The sequence below is a fragment of the Moschus berezovskii genome, chromosome 5, assembly GCF_049115385.1.
Source record: "Moschus berezovskii isolate FMDL1 chromosome 5, NW_MosBer_1.0, whole genome shotgun sequence".
NCBI classification, from domain to species: Eukaryota; Metazoa; Chordata; class Mammalia; order Artiodactyla; family Moschidae; genus Moschus; species Moschus berezovskii.
In genome coordinates, this window is record NC_142464.1 from 41,799,804 (window position 1) to 41,826,579 (window position 26,776).

Here is a 26,776-nt window from a genome sequence, read left to right on the forward strand (position 1 = left end):
ATCCCTCTCACTAGCATTCATCTTGGCTGAGTGATGTGTGCGCCACCAGGAAAGACTCTGAATTAAAATGACTGGCCAAAGACCACCCGGAAACTAATCCCATCACCATAAAACCCGAGACTGTGAGCCACACAGCAGAGCTGTTCTCTTGGGTTCCTATACCCTACTGCTCTCCACCCAGGTGCCCTTTCCCAATAAAATCTCTTGCTTTGTCAGCACGTGTCTCCTCGGACAATTCTTTTCCCATTGTTAGACAAGAGCCCGCTCTTGGGGCCCTGTAGGGGGGCCTCCCCCTTCCTACAACACTAACTCCTGTAATCTCTCTAGAAACAGCTACATGGCAAAAATTCAATGAGCTCACTAAGCCAGACTCCAAAGGTCATAAATACATAAGTGATTGGAAAATATAAGTTAATCTTACCTTAGAGTAATTTCTATGATCCTTTTTTCTGTTTTCATCTAAAACATATTTTACCTTATTCTTCATTTGATAGAAGAGTAGAATATTATAATAATTAACGTTGGAAAGTTTACCTGAAAACAATTTTCAAAAAAAGTTTCCTAGAATCACTGAAGTGAATAATTTGGGAGACTTCTAGAGCAGTGGGTTCGAGATGGGGGCCGCTTCGGGTGCGCGGGGGCCCATTACTAGCACTTGCCTCCGGGGTATGGTTTGAGGTGGAGGTCAAGCGAGCGGGACTGTCAACAGTCGAGGAATGTGGGAGGTGTGAGGCATTAGTGGCCTAGGCTCTTAGTTTAGCTTTGTTATTGGCTCCTGCAGCCCACCCCCTCATTGCTGCCTGCCTCAGTTTCCTTTTGCACAGTGGAGAACGGTGGCAGGGAAGAATGCGAGTACCACATCCATGACAGATGGCTGGGGGACGGAGATGAACTGGAGTCTGAGAGGAGAGGGTGGCTGAGAAATTAGTGATAGCTGCCAGGGGGCAGCTTCTGCTCTTCCTGGAGACTTCCCCTTGATTCTTTACTGTTGTTAGTGTACACTGCATGATTCCTTCTCTCCACAGTAATCTCACATCTGAAGCATGACTACAGATTGGCTGGGCAGTATTGTGTCCATCAACTGTGGAGATAGCTTGGGTGTCTATCAGGGAAGAGTGTCAGCAGTGGATCAGGTCAGCCAAACCATTTCTCTCACCTGGCCTTTCCACAATGGAGTGAAGTGCCTTGTGCCAGAAGTCACTTTCAGGGCAGGTGACATTACAGAATTAAAAATTCTGGAGATACCAGGCCCTGGAGAAACCCAGCATTTTGGAGACCTTCATCAGACAGAATTAGGCTCCTCTGGTGTTGGTTGCCAAGTTGGTATCAATCAAAATGGCACAGGCAAGTTGGTCAAGAAGCCAGCCTCTTTGAGCAGTGTTCCTCAGAACATCCCCAGGAGGACAGATGTGAAGAGCCAAGATGTTGCCGTCTCTCCCCAGCAGCAGCAGTGCTCAAAGAGCTATGTGGACAGGCACATGGAATCCTTGAGTCAGTCCAAAAGTTTCTGTCGTCAGCACAACTCTTGGTCATCTAGTAGCAGGCACCCAAATCAGGCAACTCCAAAGAAAAGTGGCTCAAAGAATGGCCAGATGAAGAATAAAGATGATGAGTATTTTGGGGATGATATTGAGGAGATCCCAGACACAGATTTTGATTTTGAAGGGAACCTGGCCCTTTTTGACAAGGCAGCTGTGTTTGAGGAAATTGATACCTATGACAGGAGAAGTGGTACCTGTTCCCGGGGCATCCCAAATGAGAGACCTGTTCGGTACCGCCACGATGACAACATCCTAGAGTCAGAGCCCATTGTCTACCGTCGGATCACAGTGCCCCACAATGTGAGCAAGGAGTTCTGCACAGACTCTGGCCTGGTTGTCCCAAGTATTTCCTACGAGCTGAATAAAAAGCTGTTGGTTGTGGCTGAGAAGCATGGCTTGACTCTGGAGCAGAGACTGAAGATGACAGGCATGTGTGCCAGTCAGATGGCATTGACCCTGCTCAGAGGACCCAACAGGCTGAATCCCAAAAACGTTCACCAGAGGCCTACAGTGGCCCTGCTATGTGGGCCTCACGTGAAGGGGGCTCAGGGCATCTGCTGTGGAAGGCACCTAGCCAACCACGATGTCCAGGTCATCCTCTTTCTGCCCAACTTCGTGTAGATGCGGGAATCCATTACCAATGAGCTGTCTCTCTTCAGCAAGACCCAGGGCCAACAAGTGTCTAGCCTCAAAGATCTGCCCACTAGCCCTGTGGACCTGGTGATCAACTGTCTGGATTGCCCCGAGAATGCCTTCCTGCGGGATCAGCCCTGGTACAAGGCAGCTGTGGCCTGGGCCAACCAGAACCGGGAGCCAGTATTCAGCATAGACCCTCCTGTGCCTGAAGGTGAACAGGGCATCGATGCCAAGTGGTCACTGGCTCTGGGCCTGCCTCTGCCTCTGGGGGAGCATGCGGGTCGCGTCTATTTGTGCGACATCAGCATTCCCTAGCAGGTCTTCCAGGAGGTGGGCATCAACTACCACTCGCCCTTCGGCTGCAAGTTTGTCATCCCACTGCACTCTGCCTAGAAGGGCTCTGGGTGGGCTGGGCCTCGTAGTCCCCTGCTGCTTCTGACACTGAACTTGACAGCGAACGCATTAAGGATGTGAAGCTTCACGGACCTTGTTGTTAAAATTTTCTCTTTTCATTTTGTTTCTTTGAAAGAACAGATCATATTTAAAACTGACCTGTCACGTGCCCTGAGCCAGGGAAGGCTTTCCCACTGGGGGCACGGGGCTAGTGGCAGGCTAAGTGCACAGTGGCTTCAGGCATCTCTACCCTCAGCCCCCTGCATGGTCAGGTGGGGCTTTATTTACAGACATAGGCAGCTCACAGACTGTATGTCAGGTTTACAGCCACTGGACCTGGACCGACGCCTCATGGGGTGGGGCAGTCCTGTTTGGGGGTCTGTGCTTGCTCTGGTTCAGAGCTTGTGACTTTGTCTCCCCTGCTTCCTCCAGCCAAGCAGCCCTTCCTCTGATCATGTAGAACTGGCTGCGCTGCCGCTGTCCGCTAGAGGGCGGGCTTGCATTCTTGGTTCAGTTTGAGGGCTTTGAGGCCTTCCCTGAGCCCCTCCGCAAGATGATGGGGGCTTTGACCCTTCCTCCTGAGCTGATCAAGTTTTATGCTAGGTTTTTTTTTTTCAAGGGTCCTTCCTCTGTTCCACTCCATCACTCTGAGAGGCAGGGAAGGGAGCAGGGTGGCATCTGAATAGTGTTACTGTATTGGGATTTTTTTTTACTGTTTTTCTGTTGTCTTCAGCTTATGTTACTGTAGAACCACAGTGCCCATCTTGCCAGCGGAGCCCCTCAATTTCATACTCTCTAGCTGAGGACTGAGCCTTTGCCTAGTCTGGGGCCAGATCCCTCAGGGTGCAGCTTTAATGTTCAGTATTGGGGAGGCCCCTGGGGGAGCCTGGTGCTGAACTGGAAGAGGCTCCCTGGTGCTTCTGTCCTAAGCCACCACTCCCTCCTCCTCTTTACCTGCACACGTACCCCTACTCTCTTCTGCCCCCACTGCCCTTCCCCTGAAATGGTCCCTTGCAGCTGTGGGCGCATGTCCCTCCCATCCCCCCCAGCTTTTAATGTCTGGGCCTTGAACCCTTTGATTGTCCTCTCTAGATGTGTAGGCTTAGGGCCAGCACCCTGTCTCAAAGATGCCAAAATGAGGCTAGTTCTGGATGAGCTAGCTGGTGGGACTCAGCCTTAGGAACACAGTGCTGCTCAGATCCTAAGGCACTGAGCCCCCAGATGTTCACAGGCCCTGGAAGTTGGCAGAACAGGAGCCATGTCCTGAAGTTCCCTAGAGGGGCCCTTGCAGAGGCTTGTGCTTTAAAGCCTTTTTCAGGGCTTCAGGCTTCCTTCTGCTCTGTGCCCACCCAGTGTGGTTAAGGGGGTGAGTGGAAGGGCTTGCCAAGGATCATGGACGCAGGGTAGGCCCTGGTACCCTGGGTTTCCAGATACTTATCACTTTCCTTATAGGAGCAGAGCTGGGGCACATTAGGCAGGGCAGAGAGGGCTGGTCCCTCCTTTCCTCCCAGCCTCCCTCAGATGTTAAATTGTCTCTAGTGGTGGAAGGTGGCCAGCGACTGTGAATCCTGTGCTGTGTATCCTTCCGGAACCTCTGCTCACTCTCAGGGCCGAGAAGCTCCTGAATGAGGCCCTCTCTAGAGGTGGGGCCGTAGTTTGAGGAGCAATGCTGGGTTACAGGAATTTTAATAAGCAACCACTCAACAGGCTCTGGCTGCCTGTTAATGCAGTGAGGTCTCCTCATTGGATCCAGTGAAAAACAACCTAGAACCTTGGCCCAGAAGACTCTGCTTTCTCCAGTTAAGTCATGGTGACCCTGTGGGTGATGGCCTTGTGTTGAGGGGCCACTGGGAGTTGGAGCTTGCATCTTCTGCAGTTACAAAGGATCTAGTTCTTAGAAGGGGCCTGAACTGGATTTAATGTTCAGCTATTACTATGTTAAAAATATTAATTTTTATGCAAAGAGTTTTGCATTTGTTATTTTTTACTGGGGCCTTGCAAATTTAGCTGGTTCTGCTACCACAGTTCTCTGATATCACCATTTGTCTGCTCTTCTTGAGATCTGTTTGGTGCTTCACTTTCCCTTTATTTCTGTAAGCTAGTGCATAATCTTACTTTTTTTTTTTTTAATGAAATGAGCAAAATAGATTTCCAGGGCTTGTACTAAAGAACCCTGTGTTTTACATTTGGCAGACCCAAAACTAAAGTGTAAAATGTAACACAGTTTTTGTTTTCCAATGCTCTTACACCCTTTGGTGTACTCCTGTCATGTCTTTTTCTGTGATCTTCTCCAGGTCTGCCTGAGTGTATCATTGCTCCCTGGATATTCAAAATTCACTACTGGGATGCTATATTTCATTGTGCACTTTCTAAGCCAGAGGTCATTCGCGTTTTGTAACTTCTCTGTCAAAACACACTGATGCTGTGCCCTGCACTCACCACCCTGACTCCTTTTACATAATTTATTCAGCTAGCAAGCTGGAAATTGGTTAGGAACTGGTACAACATTTTTATTTTAACAGATCACTTATTCAGAAAGAATGACATCCCACACAAAAGTTTAGGACAAGCTTTCTGCTCAAAACAAACATTTCGTGGCTTTAGGTTTCTCAAATCATACTAATTAAGAAGCCATATATTCTGTCTACCAATTTCTCCTGCATTTAGAAGGAAAAATACAGTTATTATAAGACTAGGGTATTCTAACCAAATAAAGTGGTTGGAAGTCACCACTAGAAAATTATATCACATTTATGTTAATGAAGAATTCAGTTCAGTTCAGTCGCTCAGTCGTGTCCGACTCTCCGCGACCCCATGAATCACAGAACGCCAGGCCTCCCTGTCCATCACCAACCCCCGGAGTTCACTCAAATTCATGTCCACAGAGTCCTTGATGCCATCCAGCCATCTCATTCTCCGTTGTCCCCTTCTCCCGCCCCCAACCTTTCCCAGCATCAGAGTCTTTTCCAGTGAGTCAACTCGTCGCATGAGGTGGCCAAAGTATTAAGCTTCAGCTTTAGCATCAGTCCCTCCAATGAACACCCAGGATCGATCTCCCTTAGAATGGACTGGTTGGATCTCCTTGCGGTACAAGGGACTCTCATTCAGTTCAGTTCAGTCGCTCAGTCGTGTCCGACTCTCCGTGACCCCATGAATCAAAGCACGCCAGGCCTCCCTGTCCATCACCAACTCCCGGAGTACACTCAAACTCATGTTCACAGAGTCGGAGATGCCATCCAGCCATCTCATTCTCCGTCGTCCCCTTCTCCTCCCGCCCCCAACCTTTCCCAGCATCAGAGTCTTTTCCAGTGAGTCAACTCGTCTCATGAGGTGGCCAAAGTATTGGAGTTTCAGCTTTAGCATCAGTCCCTCCAATGAACATCCATTACTCTGCTTTAAAATGGAGTTTCATGCATTTATAAATTTTATGTTATAATATTTAAGTTTGTTTTCATTGGTAACTCCTGTAAACTGACTTTAATTCATTTTATCATTTTGTTCACTGAAAAAGTAAAAACTGATGGCTGCTTTCTGGGATTACCTTGCTTTTTAAAAGTATGGTTTGGTGGAACTCAGTTGTGTCTGACTCTTTGTGACTCCATGGACTGTAGCCCGCCAGGTTCCAACGTCCATGGCATTTTCTAGGCAAGAATACTGACGTGGGTAGTCGTTTCCTTCTGCAGGGGAACTTCCAAACCCAGGTAAAGAACCCAGGTATCTTGCACTGCAGGCAGATTCTTTACCAACTAAGCCACAGGGATCCCTTTAAAAGAATATTGCCCTACTAAACTATCAATGAGAAATTAAGAATACACTGGTCTATCATTCTTAAAAGTATTCTATTTGATATTTCACTTTTTAAATATTCTCTCTAAACTAAAAATTTACATTAAGAGAAACAAAAATTCCATGTGAGTCAAGATATTTCATTTTCTGTTTTAATGTTGTTTTCAACTTTAAAGTTTTTATTTGTAAATGACCTCAGTAATTTAAGATTGCACTTTTATTGAAAAGATTGCTATTGGTTTATCTATTAATCATTACTTAAGAAAAAAAAAAGAAAATAGGAATTATGTCAAGAAATAATAATAATCTTCAAAATATTTTGAAATTTCTGAAGAAACGAAGATGGAAGGCCACTGTTAAAAGCCCTTCTAGAGGCAGAGAAACAGGAATCAAGTGAAATAAAGAGAAAAGGAAACTGGGAAGGCGGAATAATGGAAACACTATTTTTCTGGATAATAATATCATACATAGTAGGAGTTTACTAAAACAAAAATATTTGCACATTTGTATAGTTTTTAATTACATATGTATCTAATTTTTATTACCATTGTCTATTAACAATGCACATTTTATTGATGACACATTTATCTGTTATCACACTAGGGAGAATTCTATGGGGGCTTCCAAGAGTCCACCCACTGATGTTCATGTTCTGTATATGCCCCTCTTCCCTTTGAGTGTAGAAGGAACCTGTGAATATAAGGGGATATCATGCAGTTTGCTTGATAATGAGTTGTCTTTCCATCAATAATAAAAGAAGACTGTCCTGGTGGGCCTGACCTAATCAGAGGAGCCTTTAAAAAAGATTAAGCATCTGAGAAGTGTGACCAACTGGCTTCAAAGTCAAAGCCAGTGTGAATTCCACAGCTCCAGGGAACTCAACCCTGGCAATGCTGAGCTGGGAAGAGGAGCCTCAGATGAGACCCAAGTTGGCTGACATCATGACTGTAGCCTTGTGAGACTTGTCCAAATATCTTACCCATGGACACTGTGACTGTTGATCTAAATACTTTGGACAAAAATTACTGTATTTGAGATATACTTATGTCATTTGCATTCTAGTGATTTGCATTTTTTTAATAGTACCTTCTGTTTTAGAAATAAAACAGCATTCCTTTTTTTCAAATATTACTGAAGGGGCTATTCTAATAATTTATTTTCTGTCTTGATTTATACATTTATACCAAAACTCTAACATTGAATTGATATTTATGTGAGAGAAATAGCTAGAGTCATAAAAATAATAAATGTACATATTTTTGTATATAGACAGTCTTTTGTTGACAATTATAAATATTATGTCCATATATGGATACTTTCTATACATATATAATTGACAGAATATTATATATATACATATGTATATAATATACATTCTGACTTAATCCACACAAGAGACTAAAATTTTAAAACATACTTTTAAATTATTAAGATTTCCATAGTTTTAAGATGCCTAGAAAATTTTAAGAATGATGAAACTGTGTAAAGAACTGTGAAATGTCTGAGATTTTAATCTACTTGTGAAGTAATAAGTAAACCAGGCATGTTCATGAATGCTGGCAGAAGACAAATTTCTGGGTCACAGAAAGAAGACTTCATTCCACACAGGGGTAGCAGTAGATAGTGAATCAGTATTTTCTTGAGGCAGTTTCCTATGCCTCAATTCCCACAGGGTGATGCAAAGATGTGCTTAGTATCCACACACACAATTCATTAGATTATAGAAGACACATAATCTTAGGCAAATTGAGTTTTTTATAAGGGGCAGTAGGCATGCCTGTCCTTTGTTGCAGGAGAATATATCTCAAGTTTGCAAGGCTATAAGTCATGAAAAAAGACACTGCATCTTCCTTGTCTGTACAGACCGACTGCTATACAGGCAAGCATTTTTGAAAAGATATTTTAAAAGAAAGTCAGTCAGTACATCTGCCAGCAAAACTTACAAAAATGTGTTAGACCCATGGGAAATTGTTTTTCAACAAACTTTTATGAGCTCCAGTACATATCATCTTATGTTCACTTTGTAAGGAAGAAAATGGGCTGCATGCATTTTTTTCATTGTTTATGAAGTGGGTATCCCAATGTTGTTTGTCGTATAAATTAGTTTTAGTATTGATTGTATCCTGTAAGTTTTGTTTGTTATTATTTAAATGTTTTAGCCACGGCTTCATTTCTGCTTCCTGGCTCCAGTTCATTCTGAGATGTCTGTTTCAACATTTATTTGCTGGAGCTGTAACAGTGATTAGTCCCAACAAATAGAGTTGTCGACAATCTGCAGTAGCTCAGGAGCTTTGCAGTTGGTAGATTTTTCAAAGTTTAAAAATCACAGGGGTATCTTACCTCATGTTTGGAAATAAAATTTATGCCATTCTAATATGATTCTTTATATTAGTAATAGTAAACAATGCTTTCTACTATCCATATAAAATGACTTTTTTTTCCCCAGAGTAAAGATATATCTTTCTGCCAATAAATTTAAAAAGTCATGTGACATCTATGAGAAAAGGTCCATAATGAGTTTAATGAGAAGATATCAATATTTCTGTAACATACCACAGATGCTATAATAGAATCTGCCTGGGTTGAAAATTGAGGTTTCACTGTATGTCCTCTAATGTTTTAGGAAAAGGGTTAATATAGCCAATAATACATTTTTAATGTTTTTTACTATATAGGCCGATTCATTAATTTATCAAATATTTGTTGAGTGCTTGGATCCTGTTTATAGTAACTGTCCTCAAGTTTATCCCCAATATGTTAAAATCACCTCAACAAATAAATCTAGCTCTCAGAATAAATATCCAGTCTGTAACATGTGACAGACATATAAAAATGCATTATTTTGCTTCATTAAAATTGACATATATTATTTTAAAAATTACTTTGGCTCAAGATGTGATCTAACATTTTGAGAAACAACTGATTCCAAATTAAGTTCAACAATTATGACATGACTATTGCTTTTTGTCTAATACTGTAAATATTCATAAAAATGTATTTTTGTGAATTAGTACATTACATAGATATTTTAGTGATAGTGCATATAATGTAATGATTACAATACTGATGGAAATAGATAGGAAAATGATTATTTAGATCAGTGTTGTTCAGTAACAGAGTCTATAACCCACGTGACTATTCAAATTAATGAAAATTAAATAAAATTTAAAATTTAGCTATTCAGTCACATTTGGTAATTTTAATATCACAGAGAACATTTCTAATAGCACAGAAAGTTCTACTGGACAGCACTGTTCCAGATTCTATATGTAAACTGTTCTTCAAGAGTTTCTAAAATGATACTACATCAAGATGCAAGTTAAGCCAATGCCTGATTATTCTGAGAATATATTTTACAATGTATTCATGTGTTTAATTTCATAAATTACCTTGAGTTCATTATTGCAGTTTAATTGCCTATCAGGGAGCTACAAACACATTTTATTTCTAATGCTTTAACTTTATCAGGAAATAGCTCATTTGGCTGACTACTACTGAAAGGAGCCCAAAGGACATATTTCCTCCATCCCCAACAAAATTGTAGTTCTATATAATTAACTATACAGTCTTTAGGGGAACTTCATGGTCTTCTCAAAAATTTCCAATTGAAAAATGATCCAATTGAAATAAAAAACCACCAATGGACACCTAAAGTGAAAGGACAAGTGAGAAAATTAAAGGTCTGAAATCAAGAGTAGTGTCCATTTATAAGGAAAATATTTTTAAAAGCTTTTAAAATAAATTTCACATATATATTGCATATATACACATAGACTGTACACATTCATTTGTGTATAAATTACATATGCAAATATATAATTGATTTTTGTGGAACCTAGTTTTGGAAAATAACATATCTGTATTACTTATTAGAACGTCAAAAATATGCTTTATAAATAATACAGTAACAGCTAACAGTTCCTTAATCGCTACTGTGCCAGACCCTGAACTATATGCTTTATAATTAATACATCATTTAATGATATATATTTACTTCTACAAACCTGTGGAAGTGTTTAACACCCTTGGAATCCTTATATTTACAAATAAATAGGTATTTCACAGGAAAATGAGCAATAAAAACTAAAAGCTTTTACCTAGAACATTTCAGTAAGTTATACGATTTCAATATTCAAAGCACATAAGACCCAAAAGACCAATTTAGAGCATAGCTACATAAATAGTCTCAATTTTGTTTAACCAAACGATGTCTCACTCAGATTGATCTACTCTTTTAAAATGTAGAAAAATAAAACTGTAAGCTACTTTGAACAACATAGTTCATTCATTTCCTCAATTGCACAATTACAGAATCTACAGTAAAATTTCAATCTCCAAATTTTTTAGGTTATGAAATGAATATAAAATACCTAAACACTTGTTTTTCCCTTGACATTGAGTATTTGAGACTTAAGAAGTACAAATGAGAAAAAGAGAAATACAGATTTTCTTCTCTTCTTCAAAGAGACTACAAGGCGTCTTTAAATTCTTTTCATGTTATATGTATTAGTTAAAAGGAATTATGTGTTAAAAGGAAAAGTCAAGAAAAGCAAAGGAACACATTAAATTTCAACTGTAAGGAATATAATACTATCACAAATGACTAAAGATTTTAAAAAATCACTGATCAAAAAAAAAAAGTTGACGGAATCATATTGAAACATTCAAAACCAGAGTGATCTTTACAAAAAAAGAAAAAAATGTAAACCTTCAAATTTGGTCAAGAGTTATGATTTTGAATTTAGAGAACAAGTGAATAATGTGTTCACAATTAAACGGTAGGTATGTATGTGGTATCTTAATAGTTCTACATTTGAATATGCAATTAAGTTGAATCTAATCATACTCATCACTAAACTTGAATAGCAGCAAAGAAAACAGGAAATTTTTCCTCATAGTGCAGTCGGTAAAGAATCTGCTCAAAAGGCAGGAGACCGCAGTTCAATTCCTGGGTTGGGAAGAACCCCTGGAGAAGGAAATGTCAACTCACTCCAGTATTCTTGCCTGGAGAATCCCAAGGACAGAGGAACCTGGCAGGCTAGAGTCCAGGGGGTCGCAAAAGTCAGACACAAGTTAGCAACTAAATCACCACCACCACCAATTCAAACTACAGCTATGTGAAAGGAAAAAGGAGAAAGGAAAACTGACATTTACTAAGCAATTAAAAATAAGATATTTAAGGCTTACTTCATTCACATTTATAATCTTCAAATTTGCAGGGGAATTAATGGGTGATTTAAAAAGTAAGGGGATGATTTTGTCAGATAACTTCAAAGAATGAGATATAAACACCAAATATCAAAAGATCATCACAGCTTTCCAATTAGCCTAATAAATGTTTCAAATGTTCAGTAAATAGCTACTCAGACTGGCAAGAAATTCCACTGGTAAGTAGAAACGTATTTTATTTATAACGAATGTTTTTGAATCTGACAAAAATATTTGGGTTGGTTGATGCATGTGTGCACTTGTGTATTATGTAAAAGTCATCTATTGTTTTGAATGTCCATCACATCTTGTTTTATCTTCTCATTTTAGTACTTGTCACAGATGATGCCCGAGGGCTAGTTATTCATGCTATGTCAGTGAGGCCCTCACGTTATTTCTCAAACACAGAAGTGGTAAGATTTAAACATGGATTATGTCTAGCGATTATCACCATTATCTTCATTGAGATTCATCATTTATAACATTATTATTATTAGAGTGCCTTTTATGTGACACATACTTTGCCAAGAGTTTTACATATGCTATTTTATTTAATCCTATGACAAATCTACAAGCTAGGTTCAATTACAGTTTCCATTTTATGCAAGGTAAAATTGAGACTCCTGACTTATTACATTCAGTGTTTATAGCTTCCATCTTTTCCCTAAATGTAAGCTTTGAAACTGGAAGGCCATTTGTCTTTTCCTTTCATTAATCTATCACAATTGCCTAGAATGATATTTACCATATTAAAAATACAATAACTACAACTGCTCATTAATTAAGTTAACAAATGAATCAAGAATGTCTATAAATTTATGTCCTGTGATGTTCAATAAAACAAATCAAACAATTACCTGTGTAGTTTTCTGTTTATTTCTCAAATACTTGTTATCACTGGTTGGTGCAACAAACCTTTACAGTGCCTGCACAGGGCCTTTTTTGCATTTATCTAAATCTTATCCTTTAGAGAAGGAAATGGCAACCCACTCCAGTATTCTTGCCTGGAGGATTCCATGGACAGAGGAGCCTGGCAGGCTATGGTCCATGGAGTCAGAGTCAGACATGACTGAACTAAACGATGATGATGAACCTTATCCTTACTTATTTTTTTTTACCAAGATTCTTGACTAACATGTCATTTGCTGAAAGAAATGTTGAAAATTAAAACCTTTAAAAGCTTCAAAAATCTTTAAGAAAAGATAGGAGTCAACATTACTAAAAATAGCTTTGAGTGAGCACTAGATAATTGTCACTTTGGCTTCAGTATACTTAAGTGTTATTTTCTGCCATGAAATTTGAAGATCTTAAGCACAGTTTTTCCTTTAAATTCTTCCATGTTTTGAACTGGTATTTAGTTCAAAGAGAGGGAGAGGTTAGGTTGAATTTCAAGATCCATGTTTAAGAAGGGAATTGTTGTTCAGTCACTAAGTCGTGTCTGACTCTTCGCAACCCCATGGACTGCAGCATGCTAGGCTCCCCTGTCCTTCAATATCTCCTATAGTTTGCTCAAACTCATGTTCATTCAGTGAGTGAGGCCATCCAACTATCTCATCCTCTGTTGTCCCCTTCTCCTCTTGCCCTCAATCTTTCCCATGTGTAATACTCTCCATTATGGGTTAAGTCATGTCTCCCCCAAGTTTATACTGAAGCAAAAATTTGCAGTACTTCAGAATACAACCTTATTTGGGAATTGAGTTGTTGCAGATGTTAGGATGAGGTCATAATGGAGTAGTGCATGTGTTAGTTGTTCAGTTGTGTCTGACTCTTTGTGACCCCATGGACTGTAATGTAGCCCACCAGGCTCTTCTCTCCATGGAATTCTCCAGGCAAGAATCCTGGAATTGGTAGCAATGCTCGTTTCCAGGGGCTCTTCCTAATTCAGGGATCAAGCCTGGTTCTCCTGCATTAAAGGCAGATTCTTTACTGTTTGAGCTACTTGGGAAGCCCATAATGAAGTAGGGTGGGCTCCTAATCCAATATAACTTCCATTATTATAAAAAGGGGAAATCTGGACATAAATATCACATAAATGCTATGTGAAGATGTAAGATCTAGGTGATGCTTCTATAAGCCAGGAAGGCTAAAGACTGCCAGCAATTCATCAGAACCAAGAGGAAAAGCAAGGAACAGAATCTTCTTAACAACCCTCAAAGGAACCAGCCCTGTTAATACCTTGATCTCAGACATCTACCTCCAGAAATACAAGACAGTGTATTTATGCTGTTTAAGCAACCCACTTTGTGGAACTCTGTTACAGCAGTGCTAACAAACAAGTACCCTCCTACCTTAGAACTTGTTCCATTTGTCATGTTAAAGGGTTACCAAATCTTATCACTGAGATAAGATTTATTCCAGTAAATACCAAGGTACACATCAAAATATACATAAACATTCCAAACAGCCAATTATTTTCATTGCTTTCCAGATACTGAGTTAATACTGAAAGTCAGATATTTAAAAGCAATGTAATTCGGAACATCAGAGGCAGCCATAACTAAATGTGGAAGTTAAGGTGGAGTCATTCGGACGTGTCTGACTCTTTGTGACCCCACAGACTGTAGCCTACCAGGCTCTTCCATCCATGGGATTTTCCAGGCAAGAGTACTGGAGTGGGTTGCCATTGCCTTCTCCAGAGGACCTTCCCGACCCAGGGATCCAACCCAGGTCTCCCACATTGTAGGCAGACGCTTTACCGTCTGAGCCACCAGGGAAGCGTAACTACAAGCATATATAAAAATCTTCCCTCCCTGCAAGATTGGAATTAATCCTACCCTGTTCCCCTCCATTAGCAATAATTATTATAACTTACTGGATTCCTTCACTTCACTGAAAACATATAAACAGAAAAGTCATGAAAATATCTCCAGGTCAAAATTTATCTATAACACTATTTTTTTGTAAAGATAATTATTTAATGTGTAAAGGTAAAAGCTCAGCCTGAATACAGTATAAATCTGAATACCAGCACTAACATGTATGCATTATGACCCAGTTTATCTGTCTTAGTGTCACATTAACCCTCACGGCTTGAGATGCCCCAGTGTTATTTCACAGCAGAGCAGTGCATACACCAGTGAACATTATTACCTCTGAGAGACATAACAATTTCAGGAAATGAACCATTAAATTAGGACTTTTTTAATCTACTTTCTGGTACATATCCATGCCATTAATTTTCTATGAAATGATGCATAGTATTTTAAGAATAAAAGTAATAAAAAGTAATTTATATTTCTTGTATGTATATAATTTATATACATACAAGAAAAATAGTTTGTTCATAATCACACAATGAAAAAGTGAGATACAAACTCTATTCAATGCAAGTATAACAACAACTGGTAGAAAATTACCTCTGGCAAAGAAGAGATAAAGCCATAAGATATTGATAACAGACACTAAGCATATACATTTATCATTTCTATATTTCAAATTTTAAAAAGCATTCTATATTCATTCAAAAATTACACTTACACTCCTTCAAGACAAATTTTTGAGGAAAAGGAAATTATGAGCAAATGGGTAGCCACACATTATAAGATAAAAATACAGTATCCTTTTCCAAGACTCCTCAAGATCAAGAAAACTACCCGAAAGAAAGGTATCAACGCAATTAAACTAATAAATTTAGCATATGTTAATTATGCTAAGTTCCTTCAGTCATGTCACAGAATCTGTGACCCCATAGATGGCAGCCACCAGGCTCCCCCATTCCTGGGAATCTCCAGGCAAGAACACTGGAGTGGGTTGCCATTTCCTTCTCCAATGCATGAAAGGGAAAAGTGAAAGTGAAGTCGCTCAGTTGTGTCCAACTCTTAGTGACCCCATGGACTGCAGCCCACCAGGCTCCTCCATCCATGGGATTCTCTAGGCAAGAGTACTGGAGTGGGGTGCCAGTGCCTTCTCTGTATGTTAATTATAGTTACATTTAAATTCATCTAAGTGCTATAAAACTAGAAGTATATTGCTAAAATATGTTGTGGTAACCAAATTAAAGACTTTTATTGATTTGATAGTTTGAAAAAAATACAAATCTTGCATCAAAAATTTTGGTCAGTTTAAACACATGGCAGTAATAAGTAGAAAATTTTTCAAGTGCGTTCACATTTTCAGCAAGCAGTCAAGGATATATATTTGATTCTAACACAAATATCACTAGCACAACACCAAGATTTCAATCTGTTTTCAATTTCCTACCTCATCTGCATTAAGGTAAGAGAGAAAAAGGCACAGTAATAGAGTGTTACCAGTTACCTTTCCTTAAGAAGAAAAAATAAAAGTAAATTAATTATATTTTAGGTTGGATTTGTAGTCTTGTCTATGCATCCTATTCTAGTACATATTTTTTATTTGAAAACATTTTCCCCTCTTCTTCTCAGCTTGCTTTCATTTGTGAAGAGATATATCCTATTTAATGTATGACTTTAAATCATTAGAAATATCAACTTCAAAAGTCCATATTTATGCCATCACACACATGACTGACAGCAGCATGCACAGTTTTGCATCTGATTTCACAGTATTCAACATACACTAGTCCTAGGTTCTAAGTGTTTTACCCTCTTACTCCATGATCACAGGTCAACACAATCGATGTGGTTACAATGTGCTAAGTATGTTGTATATATCATCTCAAATTCCCACAACAACCTTGCCAGGTACATATTGTTATATCTGTTTTATAAATGTTGGAACTAAAATTCAGAGAGCTTAAAAGAATTGCTCAAAAATCACCCATATAGTAAATGGTGAAGATGAGACACAAACTTTAAATTCAAATATTTGTCACTTTATGGCAAACAGAAGGAAGAACAATGGAAACAGTGACAGACTTTCTATTCTTGGGCTCCAAAATCACTGCAGATGGTGACTGCAGCCATGAAATTAAAAGATGTTTGCTCCTTGGAAGAAAACCTGTGACAAACACAGCATATAAAAAGCAGAGACATCACTTTGCTGACAAAGGTCCATCTAGTCAAAGCTATGGTTTTCTCAGCAGTCATGTATGGATGTGAGAGTTGGACCATAAAGAAGGCTGAGTGCTGAAGAATTGATGCTTTTGAACTGTGGTGTTAGAGAAGACCCTTGAGAGTCCCTTGGTCTAAAAGGAGATCAAACCAGTACATCCTAAAGGGAATCAGTCCTGAATATTCATTGGAAACTAATGCTGAAGCTGAAGCACCAATCCTTTGGCACCTGATTCAAACAGCCAACTCATTAGAAAACACCTTGATGCCAAGAAAGATTGAAGGCAGGAGGAGAAGGGGATGACAGAGGATTAAATGTTCGGATAGCATCACCGACTCAATGGACATGAGTTTGAGCAAGCTCCAGAAGATGGTAAAGAACAGGGAAGCCTGGTGTGCTGCAGTCCATGGGGTTGCAAAGAGTCAGACACAACTGAGCAACTGAACAATAACAACACAGAATCTGAGTTCTTTCCAATATACACAGGCAATCTTGAAGAAAGTAAAACAATCCTAAAAGAATAGCAAGAGGCTCAAGGAAGTTTATCAGAAAGGAAAATGTCTGTGACATACACAGAAAAGAACATAGGTTCCATAATTTTTCACAGACATTTTTGAATCTTATCCCTATCATTTATTAAGTGATTCCCAGGTGGTACTAGTGGTAAAGAACACAGCTGCCAATGCAGGAGACATAAGAGATGCAGGTTCAATCCCTGGGTCAGGAAGATTCCCTGGAGGAGAGCATTTCAACCCACTCTAGTATTTTTGCCTGGAGAATCCCATGGACAGAGGAGCTTGGCAGTCGAAAAGAGTTGGTTGAAAAGAGTTGGATACGACTGAAGCAACTTAGCATGCACACACCATTATTAAATGCATAATCTTCAACAAGTTACAAATACTTGGCAGCTGAGACTCAACAGCTCATCCAGAAGGATGGTAAGAATGATATGCTAGTTCATAGAATGATACTGACAAATAAATAGGAAAATCCATGTGAAACCTGTTGGTATAACACCTATCAAAGAATTCATTCAATCATTCATTTCTCCTTTCCTACTGAATAGTGAAGGGATTGATATCAGATATTGGGTTTTAAGGTATCAAAGAGCCACCACACTTTCTTATTCTCTCCAACTGCCTCACAGACTCATCATCCAAAGACACCACTAAGTCAATGTCCAGGAAGAACAGACCTGAGTACCAACTTCTGTTCCTAAATCATGTGCAAACAGGCCTTCCCTCCTTCCATACTCCTGTGGTTACTCCTTGAAAAGTATTGCTTTTGGAAAGGAATTTGGTACCATCCATCAAAATGCAAGATTGGTACACACTGTGAACCATCCCATTTCTAGGAATCAATCCAACGGAAATCCTTCCACATGTGCCAAAAGGGAGATGAACTAAGTTATGTACTAAAGTACTGTTTATAAAGGAAAAACTATTAGAATTTACATTAATAAAGACTTTGACAAATTATCTTCAGTCAATTCAACATCATCCTCCTATATCTACACACTCTCCTAAAATACAGGGATAAGACCAGTAGCTATCCTTCTCAAATTCCCAGAGTGCCCCAGATTGTGCCAAAAAAAATACTTGAAACAGATTTGAAAGAATAAGATATGCCATTATTCTCCGGTGCTGCTGAGGACAGGCACAAGGGAATTGGCAGATAGCTGGCTGAAAACTTGGAGTTTTGCCAACAGCTTTCAGGGATTCTCCTGAGAATTCAACACTTCTATACATAGGGACCACTGATCTGCAGCATCAGCTTACCTGCTCAGCCTACACTTCCAGGTTCTTGATAGTTTGGAGCTTCTCTAACTTTTGCTGTCCTGCCTTTCCAAGGTCACATAAGCCTCTAAGTTCCTGTATGTATATTTTTCTTTTTCAAAATACTTAAAGTGGCTTTTATATTTCCTGATAGAACTCGGACTGGTACATTGGGAGATAATTTCTTCTGAGTCTGCTATTTCTGCATAACCTCTGAACAAAGGGCATTGACAGCTTTATGCAAGAATGTTTGCAAAGCTGCCCCAGGGCAGGTAACAGATTTGCTTACATTCTCCTCCCCGGAGGCATTCCAGAGCAAGTACATCCCTCCAGGAGAAAGGGCAGATTTGATTACTGACCACAGGTAATAAAGGTGATAATTTCCTATGAGAAAAGCTCCTTATCTGTTCTCTTATGAGATTAGAAGTATTCCTTCTCTGTGACAAAAACTATGTACATAGTATTTGGGGCTTCCCAGGTGGTGCAGTGGTAAAGAATCTCCCTATCGATGGAGGAGACACAGGAGACTGGGGTTCGATCCCTTGGTCGGGAAGATACCCTGAAGAAGGAAATGACAACCTACTCCAGCATTCTTGCCTGGAAAATTCCATAGACAGAGGAGCCTGGCAAACTGTCCATGGGGTCACAAAGACTTGGGTATGACTGAGCACATACGTAGTATTCACTTAGACTCTTTCCTTATTGCCTTCATGGAACCTTGTGATGGGTAGGTGAGGTGGGGTGGTGGGCAAACAGGCACAGAGGAACCAATGCAAATATGAATATCATGCTGTTCACTGTACCATGAGTAATGACCTATCTAAATTCACTGGTCTCACTGCTTGCTTATCAACCAAATCCATGAAATATGACAAGAGGCCGCAGTAGTTGCTAGCTGCTTTGAAACTGTGAGTCTACTTGTTGACATAACGGAATACCATGGATAACTGGAATTAATTAGATTGATATACTAAAATGGAAATTGGGCAGCTGAGATAGCCCAATTAAAAGACAAACATTGTCAAAAAGGATCAAGCCACAACACCTGACTATACAGTGCCTACAAAAAACAAACAAAAATTCAAATACTACTGATCAATTAAAATAAGTGACTGTTGATATACACCATACCACAGATGAATGTCAAAATAATTTTGCTGAGTGAGAGAAGTCAGACAACAAAAAGTACACACTATGTCTCCATCTATATAAAATTCTAGGAAACACAATCTAATGTATAAAATGTATAAGGGCAGAAAGCACATTTAATTGCTGTCTTAGGACTGCAGTAGACAGGGTTGAAAGGAGGCATCACAAAGGGCAAAAGAAAATTCTGAGGATGATAGTTACATTTATTATCTTGATTGTGGTAATGAGTTCATGAGTGTGCACCTGTTTTAAAACTTAAACTGTTCATTTTGAATACATTCATTTTAGTGTATGCTGCTGCTGCTAAGTCACTTCAGTCGTATCCGACTCTGTGCGACCCCATAGACAGCAGCCCACCAGGCTCCCCCATTCCTGGGATTCTCCAGGCAAAAACACTACTTATAACTTAATAAAACTGAATGACTAAAAACTAACATGTAGCTTTCAGCAAGACAAAAAGTAAAACACAGTTAATGTATATATAGAATAACATAAGTTCAGCTGAGAAGTAATAATATCATTCAATTAAGTTTACAATGACCAAAGAGACAAGAATCAAACACAAAAGAGAAGTATTTAATTTTTTCAAGTCCAGCTTTGATTTTCCTACTGAAGGTTATTTTTACAGCTTATTTAAAGAGCTTTGAAACTTGAGTTCAACTTTATAAAATTCCATGTTCTTTTTTCTTTTTTAAATAAACTGATCAGAAGATAGAATTTACATTAATACAGAAATAGACATTGCATATTGTGAAACTCCTGTGTTGGAAATTGGTGACTTAAGAAGTTGAACTTTCAGATTAGTACCGACTAGTCACTGACCTAGAGCCAGACATCTTGGAATGTAAAGTCAAGTTGGCCTTAGAAAGCATCACGACGAACAAAGCTAGTGGAGGTGATGGAATTCCAGTTGTGCTATTTCAAATCCTGAAAGATGATGCTGTGAAAGTGCTGCACTCAATATGCCAGCAAATTTGGAAAACTCAGCAGTGGCCACAGGACTGGAAAAGGTCAGTCTTCATTCCAATCCCAAAGAAAGGCAATGCCAAAGAATGCGCAAACCACTGCACAATTGCACTCATCTCACACGCTAGTAAAGTCATTCTCAAAACTCTCCAAGCCAGGCTTCAGCAATATGTGAACCATGAACTCCCAGATGTTCAAGCAGGTTTTAGAAAAGGCAGAGGAACCAGAGATCAAATTGCCAACATCCACTGGATCATGGAGAAAGCAAGAGAGCTCCAGAAAAACATCTATTTCTGCTTTATTGACTATGACAAAGCCTTTGACTGTGTGGATCACAATTAACTGTGGAAAATTCTGAAAGAGATGGGAATACCAGACCACCTGACCTGCCTCTTGAAAAACATGTATGCAGGTCAGGAAGCAACAATCAGAACTGTACATGGAACAACAGACTGGTTCCAAATAGGAAAAGGAGTACGTCAAGGTTGTATATTGTCACCTTGCTTATTTAACTTATATGCAGAGTACATCATGAGGAACGCTGGGCTGGAAGAAGCACAAGCTGGAATCAAGATTGCTGGGAGAAATATCAATAACCTCAGATATGCAGATGATACCATCTTTATGGCAGAAAGTGAAGAGGAACTCAAAAGCCTCTTGATGAAAGTGAAAGAGGAGAGTGAAAATGTTGGCTTGAAGCTCAACATTCAGCAAACTAAGATCATGGCATTTGGTCCCATCACTTCATGGGAAATAGATGGGGAAACAGTGGAAACAGTGCCAGACTTTATTTTTAGGGGCTCCAAAATCACTGTGGATGCTGATGGCAGCTATGAAATTAAAAGACGCTTTACTCCTTGGAAGGAAAGTTATGAACAACATAGATAGTATCTTAAAAAGCAGAGACACTACTTTGCCAACAAAGGTCCGTCTAGTCAAGGCTATGGTTTTTCCAGTGGTCATGTATGGAGGTGAGAGTTGGACTGTGAAGAAAGCTGATCGCCAAAGAATTGATGCTTTTGAACTGTGGTGCTGGAGAAGACTCTTGAGAGTCCCTTGGGCTGCAAGGAGATCCAACCGGTCCATTCTAAAGGAGATCAATCCTGGGTGTTCATTTGAAGGACTGATGCTAAAGCTGAAGCTCCAATACTTTGGACACCTCATGCGAAGAGTTGACTCACTGGAAAAGACTCTGATGCTGGGAGGGATTGGGGGCAGGAGGAGAAGGGGACGACGGAGAATGAGATGGCTGGATGGCATTATCGACTCGATGGAGGTGGGTTTGAGTGAATTCCGGGAGTTGGTGATGGACAGGGAGGCCTGGCATGCTGTGATTCATGGGGTCGCAAAGAGTCCTGCACGACTGAGCAACTGAACTGAACTGAACTGAGAATGTTTCTGGGAATATTCCCACCTCTTTAATCTTTTAGAATTCAAGATGGATCAGTATAAGTTCTTTGTGTGTTTGGTAGAATTCACCGAAAAAGTCATCTGGTCCTGGACTTTGGCTTGCAGAAGTTTTTTTTGATTTGTTTTGCTTTTATTTTTGTTGTTATTACAGATCCTATCTCACAGCTAGTGATCTGTCTGTTCAATTACCCTTTTCTTTTTGATTCAGTGTTGGTGGGCTGTATCCATTTCTTCTAGGTTGGTAAACTTGTTTGTATATAATTGTTCTCATTCCCTTTTTTCATATTCTATACTACAAGTAATTATTCCTCCCTTGTCATTTTTTACTTTGTTTACTTGGGTCCTCTCTCTTTTAATCTTGGTGAGCCTACCCAGAAATGTGTCAATTTTATTTACCGCTTCAAATAACCAGTTATTGTGTTTGTTGATTTTTTTTCTTATCTTTTTTTTAATTTCTATTTATTTCCTCTCTGATATTTGTTTTGTTTGTTCTTCTTTTACTAATTCTTTTAAGTAGCAGGTTAGGCTGTTTATTTCATCATTAAAAAGTCTACAAATAAATATTAGAGAGGCTGAAGGAAAAAGGGAACCTCCTATAATGGTGGGAATTTAAGTTTGTGCAGTCACTATGGAGAACAGTATGGAGCTTCCTCAATAAACTAAAAATAGAGTTGCCACATCATCCAAGTCATATAGTTGGACAAAACTATAATTCAAAAAGATATATGCATACCTAGGTTCATAACAGCACTATTCACAGTAGCTAAGACATGGAAGTAACCTAAATGTCCATCAACAGAAGAATGAATAAAGAAAATACGGTACATACATACAAAGGAATACTACTCAGTCATTAAAAAAGTGAAACAATGCCATTTATAACAACATGGATAGACATAGAGATTATCGTATTGAGTAAGTCAGAAAGAGAAAGACAAATACAATATGATAGGTGGCACTAGTGGTAAAGAACCTATCTGCCAATGCAAGAGACATAGTCTTGGTTTCGATCCCGGGTGGGAAAATCCCCCGGAGGAGAAAATGGCAACCTACTCCAGTATTCCTTCCTGGAGACTCCTATGGACAAAAGGAACCCGGTAGGCTACAGTCCCTAGGGTCACACGGAGAGGGACACAACTGAAGTGTCTTAGCATGAATCACTTATATATGGAATATAAAACATGACACAAATGAAACTATCTTCAAAGCAGAAACAGACTCAGACATAGAGAACAGACTTATGGTTGCCAAAGGGAGGGAGGTGGGAGAAGAATTGAGTGCAAGTTTGGGATTAGCAGACGAAAACCATTATACAGATAATGGATAAACAATAAGGCCCCACTGTGCAGTACAGGGAATTAAATTCAATACCCTATGATGAAACATAAAGGAAACGAATTTTAAAACGAATGTGAATATGTGTATAACTGAATCACTTTGCTGTACATCAGATATGAAAAACACACTGCAAATCAACTATAGTGCAATTTTTTTAAATGCCACGTAAAAAACTAATCATTCTTTCCATGTCATCTTTAAAATAATATCTGAGGTCCATTATTCAATATTTCAGTCTACCATTTATTACAAATTCTCTTACTTCAGTATCCTTCAAATTTGTTAAATCATGGTCTTTTTAAAAATACTTTCTTTAAAATGATCTTATGATACATATAAATTATCTAATAAGATATATAAATTTCTAATGCTCTCAAGTATATTTGTAATGAAAAGCATCTGGTTTACAAACTATTTTTAATACGGACACATTTTTGCACTTATCAGTAACAGGAGCACTGAATTCCTTCTCCTTTTTTCTTCATATTGATTGTACCTGACTGTCACTAGGAAGCTTTAATCTCAACACCTAAGATAGTTTATTGAACTGACACTGTGATTTCTCCCAGGTAAATTCAAGTAGACTCATGATCAGAAAGTGTTTTATAGCAATATAGTGTCAATACAGAGATAAGTTTAAACACCACATTTTAAAAAATTATATCACAGCTTTTGCTTCTCTTATAGTTTGTATCAGTATATGTAATTTCTGCATTTAATTTGCAATGATGAGAATTAGATATGAAAACTCAGCAGTGGCCTCGGGACTGGAAAAGGTCAGTTTTCATTCCATTCCCAAAGAAAGGCAATGTCAAAGAATGCTGCAACTACCACACAATTGCACTCATCTTACACGCTAGTAAAGTCATGCTCAAAATTCTCCAAGCCAGGCTTCAGTAATACGTGAACCGTGAACTTCCAGATGCTCAAGCTGGATTTAGAAAAGGCAGAGGAACCAGAGATCAAATTGCCAACATCTGCTGGATCATTGAAAAAGCAAGAGAGTTCCAGAAAAACATCTGTTTCTGCTTTATTGACTATGCCAAAGCCTTTGACTGTGTGGCTCACAATAAACTGTGGAACATTCTGAAAGAGATGGGAATACCAGACCACCTGACCTGCCTCTTGAGAAATCTGTATGCAGGTCAGGAAGCAACAGTTAGAACTGGACATGGAACAACAGACTGGTTCCAAATAGGAAAAGGAGTACATCAAGGCTGTATATTGTCACCCTGCTTAGTTAACTTATATGCAGAGTACATCGTGAGAAATGCTGGGCTGGAGGAAGCATGAGCTGGAATCAAGATTGCTGGGAGAAATACCAATAACCTCAGATATGCAGATGACACCACCCTTATGGCAGAAAGTGAAGAGGAACTCAAAAGCCTCTTGATGAAAGTGAAAGAGGAGAGTGAAAAGGTTGGCTTAAAGCTCAATATTCAGAAAACTAAGATCATGGCATCTGGTCCCATCACTTCATGGGAAATAGATAGGGAAACAGTGCCAGACTTTATTTTTTGGGGCTTCAAAATCACTGCAGATGCTGACTGCAGCCAGGAAATTAAAAGACACTTACTCCTTAGGAGGAAAGTTATGACCAACCTAGACAGCATATTAAAAAGCAGAGACATTACTTTGCCAACAAAGGTCTGTCTAGTCAAGGCTACGGTTTTTCCAGTGGTCATGTATGGAGGTGAGAGTTGGACTGTGAAGAAAGCTGATTGCTGAAGAATTGATGCTTTTGAACTGTGGTGGTGGAGAAGACTCTTGAGAGTCCCTTGGACTGCAAGGAGATCCAACCAATCCATCCTAAAGGAGACCAATCCTGGGTGTTCATTGGAAGGACTGATGCTGAGGCTGAAGCCAATACTTTGGCCACCTCATGCAAAGAGTTGACTCATTGGAAAAGACCCTGATTTTGGCAGGGATTGGGGGCAGGAGGAGAAGGGGACGACAGAGGATGAGATGGCTGGATGGCATCACCAACTCGATGGACATGAGTTTGGGTGAATTCCGAGAGCTGGTGATGGACAGTGAGGCCTGGTGTGCTGCGATTCATGGGGTCGCAAAGAGTCAGACACGAATGATCAACTGAACTGAACTGAAAATCATTTAATAACTTTCTCAGTTGAATAAAGAAAAACTATTACCTACTATGTATGAATAGATTTGAATATTTTCTGACTTTTAACTTCTAAATTTCTTTTTATTCCGTGTATATCTTAACTTGCTTTCTTTTAATTCAAGTAGCTTGATTTTAGAAATGGGAAATAGTTTTTGTTTTCCAATTTCAGTCTACCTGCTATTCAAAGAGTGCTCTACAGACCACTAACATCACATATGAGTATCAGAAAATACTCAGACCCCACATATTGAATCAGAACTCCTGGTAGTGGAATCCAAGTTAGTCAGTGCTTTACCAAACTCTTCAGATGATTCATAGTCACTAAATAAAGTCTGTGGAACACTGGCATACATATAGGACTGTTTAGAAGATTTTCCTCTTTCCATACAAAGTGTTCATCACCCACTCTCCTCACTATGGAAAATATGCTCTGCCCGTTAGTCTGAGAAGTAATAATCTCAGGTTTGTTATTATTCCTTAATTTTTATAAAATTAATGTTCTATTTCAAAGAGAAAACACCTAGGTCTGGCTGAGGGGCACAAAAATGTACAATATTAACACTAAAAAGTGAAGTATAATAGCTTCTTACTTTACGATATTTTAAACTAAGATCAGAATCAAGAAAGACTTGTTTTCACAATCATTTCCACATTTTTTAAAGCCAACTTATGTTTATGCTTAGTTTGTTCATTGGTGAAATTATTTCAACTATGTCTGACAAGCTCCAAGCCGAAACTACAAACTCTCTAAGACTAATTTAAAATATTTAAAATACATCAAGCTAATCTTGAATTCCTCCTAATACTTAGAACAATAATTTAATAAATATATTCAATCTCATTTGAGTTGATTTAACTATTAATGCAAAAATATTTCAAGTTTCTACCATCATTTTCAAATACAAAGTGTTCCTTACTTTCAGTTTATTTGCAATATAAAAAATTCAGCTATTAAAATGACTGCTTTGGCAATATTTTCTCTGCCTTTCCTAAAAATCACTATAGATGATTATTTCATCTGACACGAATTTCAACCAAGAGATTCTATATTCTGAAAATTCACTATGAACTAAACTCTATAATATTAAAAATTATATGATCAGAACTAGTGGATAGGGTTGCTGCTGCTGCTGCTGCTGCTGCTGCTGCTGCTAAGTCACTTCAGTCGTGTCCGACTCTGTGTGACCCCATAGACGGAAGCCCACCAGGCTCCCCCTGTCCCTGGGATTCTCCAGGCAAGAACACTGGAGTGGGTTGCCATTTCCTTCTCCAATGTGTGAAAGTGAAAACTGAAAGTGAAGTCGCTCAGTCGTGTCCGACCCTTAGCGACCCAACGGACTGCAGCCTACCAGGCTCCTCCATCCATGGGATTTTCTAGGCAATAGTACTGGAGTGGCTTGCCATTGCCTTCTCCGGTGGATAGGGTTAGGTATATCTTAAAATTTATAATTGTAGAATAACATTATGAACAAGATGTT

The 26,776-nt window shown here is 39.1% G+C and overlaps 1 protein-coding gene and 1 pseudogene across 3 annotated transcripts in view; one reads left to right on the forward strand and one right to left on the reverse strand.

Annotated features, from left to right (window-relative positions):
* Positions 1 to 26,776, reverse strand: part of CCSER1 (coiled-coil serine rich protein 1) — a 1,509,256-nt gene that overhangs the window by 989,534 nt on the left and 492,946 nt on the right. The gene's annotated exons all lie outside the window — the stretch shown is intronic.
* LOC129562123 (enhancer of mRNA-decapping protein 3 pseudogene) lies at positions 1,044 to 2,570 on the forward strand (annotated as a pseudogene).